Source organism: Epinephelus moara, chromosome 4 (genome assembly GCF_006386435.1).
Source record: "Epinephelus moara isolate mb chromosome 4, YSFRI_EMoa_1.0, whole genome shotgun sequence".
NCBI lineage: Eukaryota > Metazoa > Chordata > Actinopteri > Perciformes > Serranidae > Epinephelus > Epinephelus moara.
The window spans coordinates 19,685,637-19,699,149 of NC_065509.1; positions in this window are offsets into that span (position 1 = coordinate 19,685,637).

A 13,513-nucleotide genomic window follows, 5' to 3' on the forward strand; every position below is an offset into this window, starting at 1 on the left:
ATAACACCATAAATAGTATATTGTTATGTTATTATATGAAGCGTCCGTCACGCAAAATAATATCAATGGGGGCTGTGGGCAGGACATTGTTACACAGCTGTGCCTGTGACTTCAGGCAGAGAGACCGCTGCATCAGAGCAGAAGGAGCACGTTTTAAAATACATTTATTTTATCAATTAGTTATTAACTTTTACTATTTTTAGCAACTTTACCGATCGGGCAAGTGAGTTGTTAGTTTACATGCCCGACCTTGAGTTTTACTTGCCCCGGGCAATCGGGCAATCCTTATTGTTGAGCCCTGGAGTTAAGTAATTAAGTCCAGTAATCCCCAACCTGAAGGTCAGGCCCCCTCATGCAAATGTCACAATTTGGTGGAATGGGATAGAAATGAGAAAAAGGCAAAATCTTGCTTCTCAAATGTGTATTTACATTTGAGAATTTTGTCAAATCTGTGCTGTTTTTGTGAAATTTCACCTCTTTGCTCAACAGTTATTTAAGTGAAACCTTCTCTGAAATGGTCTCTGTTTCTGAAAAGGTTAGAGGTCATCATCATCATCAAGTGAATCATCTCATGGTGGAAATGCTGACAACTCATACAACTGAGAGGTGACAAAGGATCAGTGTTTTGATGACGCTGGAATTTCGAACTTTGATACACTACCTTGAAAAATGTGGATTTTTGATACCTCGTAGATTTTGAAGGCACACAATTGAAATTTTTTTTATCAATCTGTGCGCACTCTGAGCTGCACCACTCAGCAGTAGTATCAAAAAAGGACAGGGCTTGGAGATTTGTAAGCGAAGCCACATAGCTACCTGGTAAGTTCTGAAAGTATATATTTGTGTAAACTGTTTTGTTGAGTGTATCTTAGCAAAATGCTCTGAGTTGGTCTTTTAATGTGGAAAGTAAACGGAGGTAATCCGCCTCTGTGGCAGTGTGAATGTAATAGTGTTGCCGTCTTAGTTCACGCAGGTTCAGAGCATGGAGGCTCTTTTAACTGTGTTCACATCACTTTATTTCTGTTATTAGTTGTCCTTCACAGTTAGCTGTCAGCAGCCTGCATCAGTTAGTTAGCACAAACGTTAGCGCCGCTGTTCAGGGTGAGTATACACCAGTTGCAATATACTAAAAAAAAAACCCACTTGTATACGCACAAGTTAAGTTCTTGTAAGGGTATCTTTTTTTTTTTTAAATGTAAAAATTTAATCCATGACGCTCAAAACAAATATAATGTGGTAAAAAATACAGTATTTCCATCTGAGATGTACTGGAGTAGAAGTATATGTAGCATAAAATAGAAATAGAGTTGGGTTCCAAAACTCTGTACCTTTTTAAGGGCACTGACTGAATTACGTTAGTACTTGCACGTACCGTTTACCTAAAATCCATTGTTGCTAAATTTCAGTATCTGTGAAGCTATCTGGGTAACAACGTTGGGCTTAAACAAGTGGCAGAAGTGCTGTGAAGTTTCCTGAAGCCTGGAAGCCAGTCACAGAACTCTGAAGCTGGCAACGGAGCTCTGTGGAGCCGCCAGGTTCAACTTCAGACAGGATGCGGAAGCGCCCTGTAGCCGGGAAGCCAGCCAAAGTACTTAGTCGACGCTGCATCCGCTTACCCACCAACCAAAACTATTGCTGCAGTGCTGATCTGCCGCAATAGTTTTGGCGCCTGATCTATGTTTTTTTCTGTATTACTACATTAATAGCCTGATATCACTGCTAGAGAAGCAAGCACACACACACACACACACACACACACACACACACATTCTTGTACTTGTTGCTTAGTGAGGACCGAGTAAATCGACTGACAAAGTGAGGACCGGCCTTTCTGCTNACACACACACACACACACACACACACACACACACACACACACACACACACACACACACAGAAGATTAGCTCTATCTGTGATCAGAAAAAAGCAGAGAAGCAGAATTGCTTTTCAGTCTACTACGTCACCCCTGCAGCTTTGTCAAAAATTTAATTTTTGTTACTACAGCTAAAGTTGTAGCATTGGTTCCAGTTGGTACTGAGTTCCAGGTACTGGAACTGGTACTGGTTTTGGTTTAAATGTGAACAGTATCCGACCCTACTCAACACTGAACTCAAACTCAAAAGAGGTGCAGAGACTTTCTTTTAAATGAATAACACTGAATATCTTAAGACATAAAATCACTTTCCAGTAGCTGTTGACCTGACAACAAATCTGGCACCATGGATGGAGGCAAACAAGTGTAGAAGTGGTTCGCCATCAGCGTTTATATAACACAAACATTTTCTCATTTTAGGTCAGAACTCCTCTTATAGTTGTTTTGATTTTTTTTATCCCATCGATAGGCAGAGAGATGCCAGCTGGTAGTGAAGCCCACACGCAGACCTAATCTATAGCGGCCCACCTGAATGAGTGGGCTGCTGCTGCCTGGTCGTGTAGTCTCTCCCACACCATATATGGATGATGTTGCGTAATATGTCGAGACCCAGAAAATACTTTTTGTTGTGTAACTGGTTTTTGGGATTAGTAATATGATTTTGTAAGGCCCATAAATAGACTCAAGGAGCCAAGACACAAAGATAGAGATCACGATTACCTCTTCCTCTTTTCTCTTCAAGCACTCATCTCAGAGTGAAATTTTGGCCTTTCAAAGTCATAAATAACAGGATACACTGAGTCATTGTGTGTCATGAAAGGACTGAAGCTTTCACGTTCTGAGTTTATCACTCAGAGGAAGTTTTATTTCAGCATGCTTTAGAGTAACGTCTGTGAAAATAACCTTTATGCGTGCACTTGCAACTATGTAAGAAAACAAATTTTTCATCAGCAAGGTCAGTAATAGCATTTTGCAGCACTTCCTCTAAATTTTGTTCATTCCCTAAAAAACTGCAGCAAAAATATCAGCTGGACCACAAGTGTTTTGTAACTTAAACATTTTGGTTACCTCCATCTTTATTTGCCTGAAAATGAAAATACCTGAATTCAAGAGAAACCATATTCAGTTTCAAAGTGTATCATCTTCAGAGCTGGTGTGTTGACTCTTGGCAGTTTGGACCTACACATTATATGTAATACTGAGCACAGAGGGCATGACGCAGAGAAAATGAGAAAAACAGAGCAGAGAGCTGAGCTAAAAGACATTGGGTCAAGGAAGTGTCCCATTAAATGAAACCATTAGCACGCACTAAAACAGCATCACACACACGGCCTGTCTCTCTAACTGACCGAGGCCTACGTGATCCATCAGACCGGGACCATAACCCACCTTGATGACCCTGGTTTAAGCACTGTTTTCTGTCTGCTCTGCTGATGACCCTGCTCACCTCCTCAGACAGAGTACAAGCAAGAAGGGAATGGGATCTTTGAAGGGTGACTCGTTGTGTGTGGCAAGCTGGGAACTGAGATGGAAATGGCTTTGTTGTGGTTAGTATCAGCTACTAATGATCAGAGGATCACTTTGAAAAAAGCTCTGATGAACCCACAGCACACAACCTCTCCAGCATCAACTAGCAGACAGACACAGTAAGCAACTAAAGTTAGCTGGTGAACATACAGCAGAGCATTTAGCAGCTATCTCCCTGAGGAGTTGAGGGACCAAAATAGGCTTGCTGCGGCAGTCAGTGTTACACGGTGTTTGGGCATACGTGATAACATTACTTTCCCATCGCCCCCAATGTTGTTTTGCTTTCCTGTTTTATCAATTAACGCGAGGCAGACAATTATAAACTGAAAGTGTCTCGACAGTAGAAGTGGCAGCACACAGTAGCAGGAGTCAGTGTACACTTGACATGAGAGTAAGGAGAGATGACCGACAAGAGGGTGGTAGATGATTTGACATCCGTTTGGCAATAGTTTGGATTACAGTGCAGCTGTTGCCTGTCAATGTGAGTTTGTTGGGAGGGTTTAACAACTCGTTGTTGGATGTTTGCTGCTGCTGTCTTAGCTCGTGCTAACTGGGCAGATTTTAAACTGTTAGCTGAGAAAAGCAGCTCCAAAGATGGCTGCAAGGAGTCGGGACGGGACGGGACGGGATCAGACCTGTGGCACAAAAAGGATCAGATGTAATTATCATTTGACTGGAGACATTAGATAGTAATTGGTACTGGGTTATTTCGGTCGATACCTTTTAAATGTATCGACTACCAATACCCAACCCTAATTTCTGGTGACTACTTCATAAAAAAAGCCAACTTGTGTTTCGCCAGTAAAATGCTTTAATGTGAAGCTGCAGCAGTAGGAAATGCTCAGTTTGCATCAGCGGTAATTTAATACAACGTTGTACAGATATTGAAATTGATACAGTATGGTAGGTAGGAAAATTTCCTCGCTGTGGCATTCCTAAACCAAAACAGAGATAAAAGTGGCCAAAAAAAAGAGAGGAAAAAAAATCAACTGCTGCTGCTTTAGGAAGAGACTTTTTTTGTAACGTGATAAAGGCTATGCCATCAAAATCAGTCCCAAGCTACTGTCATTTTTATCTGTGACTGTCAACACCTTTGATGCATAAAACTTTCCATAGACATTTGAAGGAAAAATAATATTCCCTTGTGTCTTTCAACATCTCATCCTTCCTCGGAAAATCAAGGTAGATCCCATCTGGTTTCCATCAAATGAGCAGAGGATTCACACTTCGGCTCATGGAAGTGACAGGCATAGCCACCTGGTAGCACATTTCCCACCAACCACAACATAGAAAGCAGATCCCGGTCAGCAGAAGCTGAGTTCATATTTCAGTTTCCCTGACAACAGACATCTGGAGCTGCTGCTGAATGTTTCTTATTTGGGACAACATGAAATATTTTGGACAAGAAATCCACATATCTGTCCAAGTCTCCACAGATTGTCACTTGAAATGGGAAGTGAAGTTAAACTGTCCTTGGGGACTTTGCTGGGAATGAATTTGACAGGCAGTGCAGGATAAGAATGGCAACATCTAAGAAACCTAGTCAGAAAAACTGAGCACTGACTGAATGTACTTTCTTTTCTATGCCTTTTGCATTTAACAGCTTTATATGTTGCTATTTCCATTCTTGCGTACGTGTCTTCATCTCCCAGCTGCAAAATAGATTCTTCCTGACTGTCCACAGCAACGTATCATCAGACTGATCATTGCAACGCTAAATTGCTGTGGAAGAAGCCTCAAGGTTTTCAGCTCAAATGTAGAAGAGATTAATAGAAGCCATTTACCCCCGCGCCCCATAAGTCAAGCTGCTGATTTTAGTGGTTAGCTAATGTTTTATGAATGCAGATCTGCTCATGCTGCTTAGCTGCAAATGGAAATACCTGCAGAGACGGTGGGTGTTGTTACAACACAGCCGTGACTAGCTATCATTTAGTATACTTAATAATGCGTGCATTATACATTACCTTCTCCGCACACCTTATCCAGTGTCATATTGGAATTTTTGTGTGTGAAGCAACCAGACAATCTTCTTACATTTCACACTCCTTATCCAGTTTCTGGGTTTCATCAGCTGCATCTCAGCAGAGTTAGAGGGCATGAGAAAAGTAGTGGCGAGGATAAGAATGGACTTTAAATGTTAAAGGGAGATTGACGTCAGTTGTGTTGGCATAATAGTGAGTTGAATAGTGTCAGGTTACTTTCAGTGAACTGCTGAGTAAACCATACACACAAACGTTTTTACATAAGCTGCTCTGACGCACAGGAGTATCCTGCGTATGCTTCTCTGGCCTATCTTCCTTTTTTCCTGCCTTTTTTTTTTGGTTTTATTACTCTGACTAAGGTTGTCACTGACAATATTTCTGACTGATGATGCATGTCAGTGCGACATAGGTTAATTTTGCTGCTCCTCAATTTAGAGTACAGGACCGGTTTGGTGGGAGATAGACAGCTGGTTACCGTGTTAACATGCGGAAACATAGTGTACAGTGCCTACCCTCCGGTCTCAACTAGTTAGCTAGTGTTGGTCGCCACTGCACACCAGCCAGGTCAGGTGGGAGCTATAGCTAGTGGCACTGCTCATTTTGCTAGCATTGCTGTGGAAACACTTTGCCCACCGTTTGGCTGCCCAGGTGTGTAAGCGGCTCAATTTTGAGCCTCATACCCCATTAAACATTATTAGCTCTGTTTGCACCGTTAGCGCAGCATGGCTAGTGGTGCTAACATAGTTAATAATGCTAAAGGAGTTTTGCGGCTAAAAATGAAGCTACTTATTCACTGGCGCAACCTGGGGGGAAACCTGTTGGCAGTCACCATATTTCTGCAAATGAATGGTGCCACTAGCTAGCTCCTACCCGTCCTGGCTGGTGCGCCGTGAGGAGGGTCCAAGGCTAATGACAGCTAACCAGTGGAGACCAAAGGTGGGCACTATGTTTTTGCATGTTGATGTGACAAGTCAGCTGTCTGTCGGCAAAGCCAACAAAAAAAGGCAAGACATTAAGCCTATGTCATACAACATTGCAGTTTTGCTACCTCTAAATCAGGTCCCCAGGAAAGCAGCTTAGCTTTGCAGCACATTTTCTCAGTGGTCACTTGTGGCATTGCAGCAAAAACATCCCCTGCCACCCCAAAAGCATTTTCCCTGTAGGCCACCATTATAAAAGAGATGCCTGTAACACTGTTGACAGGACACCTCCAACTGGAAACAAGGTAAATGACTCTCTGATTAAATTTTTATCCATTTAAGTTTTATATTTGTAAAACTTTACTGGAGCCGATTTAAAAATGTGTCACATCATCACAAATAAAGTCTATGAGTCAAGTGGGAACTCACGGGCAAGGCCAGAGGCAGAAACACTGTTGCTGATATTCAGAGGGCTGTAAATGGTGGAAGTAAACCTGGAGGCTAGAAACTTTACTTTGGTGTATGTGCCAGGTGAGCAACTCCATTGGAATTAATAGATGCTATCTTGGAATCTGGTATCTAGGTATTGTTATACATCTATGCTCAAAATGGATGGTGCTTTGCTATAGCGTTGGACCAAAAGGAGAGGCCTCTTGCATTTCACTTCATTTTGCATTAAAAAAATGGGTGTTCGGCTGCTGGAGGCAAAATTAAGCAAAACTGACATGCCTAATTCTCATAGAGTATGTATATCTATGTGCACAGTTTGTTTAATTATTGCTGGCGGTTGCTGGTTATTATGTTTTGATTACCTTGTAATGTGAACTTCCTCTGCAAATTCTGTGCTTATGCATGGCAATAAACTAGAACTCTGAAATCCACAGCAACAGCACTATTGACATAATGATTGTTATCTGTCTGATCGGATCTGTTCATTTGTTTCTGTCTCATGTTAACTGAAGCAGTTTGAAGTATTTGAAACCCATACTTGTGGATCTTGGACCAGAGTAGAACAATAATTTAAGGACAACAAGATCCCGGTGGTTACATCACAGCTTCAGGGCGGCTCAGCAGCAAGCATCAGTCAGTAAAGAGTAATGAAAAGAAAAGAAAATGGATTTCATCAATGCTGTTCAGCTGCCAGTGTGCCAGATGAGACCAAACTGTTTTGGCAGCACAAAAGAGCAGATGAATAGCCTCTCTCTTGCTTGTAAAGAGCCCAGGGCGTGATTGAGCTTATCTGGTAGAAGATACCTTAAAACACCATCTTTTAGCTCAGCTTCTCTCTGGTTTTCACTTTGTCTCCTCTCCCTCCCTCCCTCCCTCCCTCTTTCTTTTGACATTACTGGCCATGCAGGATAAGTTATCATACCTGCCCACACAGTCACAATGACTGGTCATACAGTTTTATACACCATGCAATGGGACATTTACCGCCACGCATAGATATGGTACCTGCCCTGCTGGAAATGCACAGCTGGCAAAGAGGTGATTTCCTCCCTTAGTGGGAAAACTGCAAGTCCAGCACTTTCTTAAGCACTATTTTTATTTGACAAAAGGGAATCGGAAGCAGTGAAGGTAGCACCGCATCACTTAAATTTGATAAAGCTCTGGTATGGTTCTTGGCTGACCCCATTAGAAATGCTCATGCCTGCAAAAATCAGTGTGTTAGTGCAGGTTGTTTGACAAAGACAAAAACAGGACCAGGGCAGGGGTGTGTGCGTGAGGCTGATGGACCGTACTGTAGGAAGGTGCGTTCATCAGAAGGGATTCTTGGCTTATGGTGCTTGAGGCTGGAAACGGCCTGGCAGGAGCCCAGGCTCTACGTACAGAGTGCTGCTGAGTGGACACTTTAGTGGTGCGGTGAGCCCCAACCATTAGATGATTGCCTCTGAGGTTTTGCGAGGAGAGTGAGACTTGTTATGTTCAATGTTTCCCCTGCAGGATCATGACGATGAGGTCTCTGATCCACCACAGCATCCTTGGAAATGTATCAAAGTGTCCTCTGCATGTTTTCTGACCAGTGTGGAAGAAATACCAATAGATATTAGGCTGTGGTCTCAGATGAGAGAGGCCTTCAGGTGATTGTTTGGTTTATGGCATGTGAATGAAATTGCAACATTATATCCCTATAAAATTTAGAGAGAATAGTTCCCTCTTTAGGGATGTGATGATTGGCTCTATCAAATAGTATGTCTGTAGAAACCTCAGGCTCTCTAGCATCTAAAAAAATGTATAGTGATTTTTGCTCCGCAGACAGGCCTCTGAGCAGCACATCATCATTCCATTTGAATAGCAGCAATCTCTTTGAATGCCATCTTATTCCACCTGGAAGTAACAAGCAATTTGTGCTTTGGGAAATGTTTTGCTCATATTCAAAGGAATGTATGTGTGTGTGTGTATTTGTGTGTGCCTTCTTGTGTCTTTAGGACTCAAGATTGATTGTCACTTAGGCACAGGTTGTGATTAAAGAGTGTGTAGCATGTAGCATGTGGTTTTTGTGAGAGGTGCTCAGTGGAACAAATGAAGCTGACAAACTAATCTTGACTTGACAATAAGAACAGATCAGATAAATTATAGTGTTTCAGCTTTCTTTGTTCTTCTTTCTTTGACACAAAAGTCATTGAAATCAAAGTTACAACAATCACAACTTCAGATCTTCACTGTGACAACAGTTGGATTCAGCTAAGGTGCTTACAGTTGGCTTCAGGCTGCGTCTCAGCCCATCAAGGAAATTAAAAGAGGAAAACAGGGAATGGAGAGCTTTGTGGATCAATAGAATGATAAGCACATCTCTGTATGTTAATCAGTGTTGTGTCACAAACTAAATTTAAACTTGGCGCTGGGCCTTTAGAGTTAAATGAAATTGCTGTCAGTAAAAGCCACTCATTTAAATTATGCACCCGCAGTATATCAAGGAAATGTTTATGTTGTCCTGCTTGTCTCGTTTAGACAAAGTGCTATGAAACGACCTGAGGCTGAGGAAGGGAGAGAAAGTAACAAAGTAACATTGCATTAGACACATTATGGATTAATCATCATGAAAATTTATGTTGTGCATCTTAAGCATTGTTAGCCACACTAGCAGCATGGCTGTAAGGACAGCATTGTCTAGGCTGACCATATTTTGATTTCCAAAAAAGGGGACACTCGGCCGGCCACGAGATAGCCTACTTAAATGATACTCGCAGTTTACTCAAAGATGCCTTATAATTTTAATATATTTAAAGTTTATATGTATGGATAGAAAATTCAGTTATATTACAAAATAATATCTCTCAAAGACAGAAATTCAGATAGGCCCCTATAGATAGGGCACACATACACACACTAGAGTGTGGCTACCCGATCCGAGCCCGACGGGTCCCGACGGATCCTGACAGGTCGGGCCGGGTTTGGTCAAAAATGTATAAAGAAATTATTTAATGTTCAAAATAGTGGATTTACATAACTGCATTGGTAAAATGGACTTATGACTTAAGGATTGCAGTTAGTGTTGCAAAGTGTACCTATGCTATCCTATTAGTGTTGGTACTTAAAGAATTAAATGAGTCAATGTGCGATAGGGGTGCAGTGTGTGTACTTCACTTGTTCAAGCAAGTGGAATGCCTCACGCAGTTGTCCTATTGTGACAACTGCGTGAGCGCGCGCTATATTAAACAATAGGGCATGACTACTCAGACGTTGCGCTAGACTTTTTCGTCGCCGGTCATTTTGACCGACAGGGTCGTAAAAATCTGGTCATAATCTATTTTTACCGGTCATTTTAATTTTAATTTTTAAATTATAATAAAGATATTCAAAGACATTTAGTTTTCATTCGTTCGTTTTTAATAAATCCAACAAGCAAGTTATAAAGTGTGCATTAATAAGGACATGAACGAAAAGATGAACAGACATCCACACACCGCAGCGCTTCAGTACGGCGTCTGGTCTATTTTTCACGCGAGCCGCGAGTGCTTCTGTCAAGCTGGATAGAGCGGATCGTACCAAACAGGAAGTCGGATACGGAAAAGACGAGAGAATCCGGACAATTTTCAAAATAAAATAACAACAGCATGCAAGGAACGTGAGGAGAAAATACCATGTTTATAATTTAAAATAACACAACAGTGCATAACCGAACACATTTTTCAATACCCTGATCACTTCATTACAATTTTAATTTTGTGTCACCGAGCCTACAGGCATAACTACATGAATTAAATGGTCAGAACAATATGCCCTATTCATTCAGTGTTTATCCAACACGCTCAATACATGGACATGCAATGACAAATTGTCATTAACTTATTACGTTATAAAAAACGATTAAAATATGGCCTTACCCATGTTTAAAATGACCTGTTGAAGTGAAAAAACGAGTACTGACGGGAACAGACAAGGCGAGTCAATGTTTAACCGGCGCGGAGAGCGCAGGAGAAATGCGCTGCCTGTGTGGACAGTCAAGCGCCTGTGAGTATACTTGCAGGACTTCTGCGGCACTTCCGCATCTGGTGTGTCCAGGCCGTTATGTTAACAACGCTACATGAAGCAGATGAATGACTTTTCTCTGCAGTGTGAAAACGGCAGCCACTTAAACCACTGACTTAGCACTCTGCTGCCAAGTGGGCAGGGGTGGTAATTGCAACCGGTCAAAATGACTGACGGCCTTCAGATTTTCCGGTCATTGTTGTAAAAAACCGGTCAATGACCGAGAATATCCGGTTAACGCGACCCCTGTGACTACTCCAAACAGAGTAACTCCTCGCGTTTGTAAGGTCACTCCAGCGGTAACTTCCTGCAACAACTCAAATATCGCGAGACGTGAGATTTCAGTGAGTGTTTTGACTTGCCAAAACAAACATGTCCGAATTTTTACCCGACTTTGACCAACTGGATCTGGATGAGCCATTTGAATTTGATGACCGCCTGTATTTATTTGAACACGGAGTACACGGACGTACACGGATGCAGAGCTCATTGAAACTGAAGAGTGGACGAGGAGAGAGAGGGAGCAGCAACAGGCAGAGGAACATGTCTGAATCCAGCTAAAGGTAAACACAGACGTTCATTTCTCCTTTCTGTTATGTCGGCGGATAATTATACTAACAATCCGAGCCTATCTGTGTGAAAAAAATTTGATGCTGCCTGAGTGCCCTATTATTTAATATAGCACACGCTCACGGGCTGCAGGCAGGTCAGCCCGAGCTTTGTACTGGAGAAATGTCAAATATTGAACATCCTATCACTCATTTAGACAAAAGTAGATCGGAAAATAGGGCCCAGGTTGAAAAAAAAACAGTTCCCCTTTAAGTTCTCTCCTGTTTTATTATTTATTTTTTGCTGTGGTATTGTTTCAGTATTTTTGTATTGAGATATTTAGGCAGGTATCATATCGAATTCATAATTGTGTCATTGTGACAGCACTAATCTCAGTTTGCCTGTGGGTTTTTATCTGACTTTCTGTTTTGGTTTAATGTTTCAGGATATTTGTCTGGGTTTGGAATGTACTTGATGTACCTCTGGCCAACATTTTCAGAGTAATCTGCCTCTAATGTGTGCCATAATTATTTGTAGAATTTGGCTGATGACTTTGTTTGATTTGGTGACAGTTTTTTGCAACAGTCTGCTGTCATACTTTCCAATAAATGTATTTTCTTGTCTGATAAACTGTTTCAAATAACTATTAATCAATGGTGATGCGTCGTTGCAAAAAAGTCATGATACATTTTGAGTCAAGCAATGTGCAAAAACAAAGGATCCCTTTAGGAATTCTTTGCATTTATTATTATTTTTCTATGTGTTTTACCCAGTAGGCATGACACAAATTGCCCCTGAATCCCTTCTGAAAGCTGTGTCCTCTCATTGTTATCTACACACATTAAAGTTGGAAATAACATCTCAGTTGTCAGTATAGACAATCCGTACGCAAGAAATCAATTGATGTGTAGAATTGCTTGTTTAGCAAAGTGAGCAGACCCATTTCTGTTCATTGATCCAAAAGAAAACCGAGCCAAGATCGCTCACATGATCCCAGCTCTGAAGCCTTAATGAAAACCTATTGAATTTGGGTGAAGTGATGGTGAGAGTGCCTGCGTCAATGGCTCTGTTTCTCAGAACATCCTGTAAAAACTAGTAAATGCACCCCTAGGCCTGGGGTGTTATACGAAGACAAACAAACATAACAAACACGTGTAACAAGTGCTCCTCTGGAAGCAGGCAGAGAGGTTAAGGCAGATGAGCAATGACCTGCTGAAGCTGTCTATTCAAATCGATTTTCTTCACTGAAGAGGGGGAACATGTTGTCCTCCTTCAGGCCCAGGTGCACTGTCCTCATCCCACACTCATTTTTCCTTTCTCAGGGGAATTGGTTCATTTTGAGCCGCTAAAACCCATCAAAGGCTTCCTGGTCTTTGGAAAACATCTTATATATTTAAACGGAATGTACACATTATAATTAAAAGGGGAAACAAGATGCTTTGGAATCTACAGGAGGCCTTTCATGTAAAGAAAACATACTATATATAGAATGTAATGACACATTTTCTATGGGAATACACTATTTCCTATAGTAAAGGTTTGTTTGGTTAGCCTGGACATGTGACATCAGGAGGAGTTTTTGAAAGCAGCAAGAGGTTTCTGATGATAGCACTATGGCCCCGGGCTCACTGAGGTCACACTGGTCCCCCCTATACCAAAAGAAAAGCTGTTGCTATATAAAACTTTTCCTCATCAAACATGATTCTCTTCTAAGCCCCTGCTGCCTTCTCTGTATTAAAAAAAATTCTCCAACACAGCTGTGGTACAGCTTGAGTTGAAGGTCGCTGCCCCTGCAGCAGTTTTCCATCACAACCCAAGAAGCATGAATATACTGTATGACTTCAGTCTTAACAACATGTTGTTAAATTAGTGACTGTTGAGAATAAAACTGTTCTTTATATAAAGGAAAATGATGATATGTTTGTTGCCACAAGCCATTCTGGAGACTTCTGAAATGTCTATTTATCTCTCCAAACAGAATCATGCTGCACATAGTATGTCAAACAATAAACAATGTTAAATACTGCGACTGAATAGCCAGCCTAATCGCCCTCTGTAAGAGAGTGTGTAAGCTGTGTTTACTTACAGGACCAGTTTGTAGGAGTCAGCCATTTCTAATGGTAAGGTTCATAATAATTTAAACACAAGGAGAATAAAACAAACATGTCAGAAGTGTCACCAAAGTAAA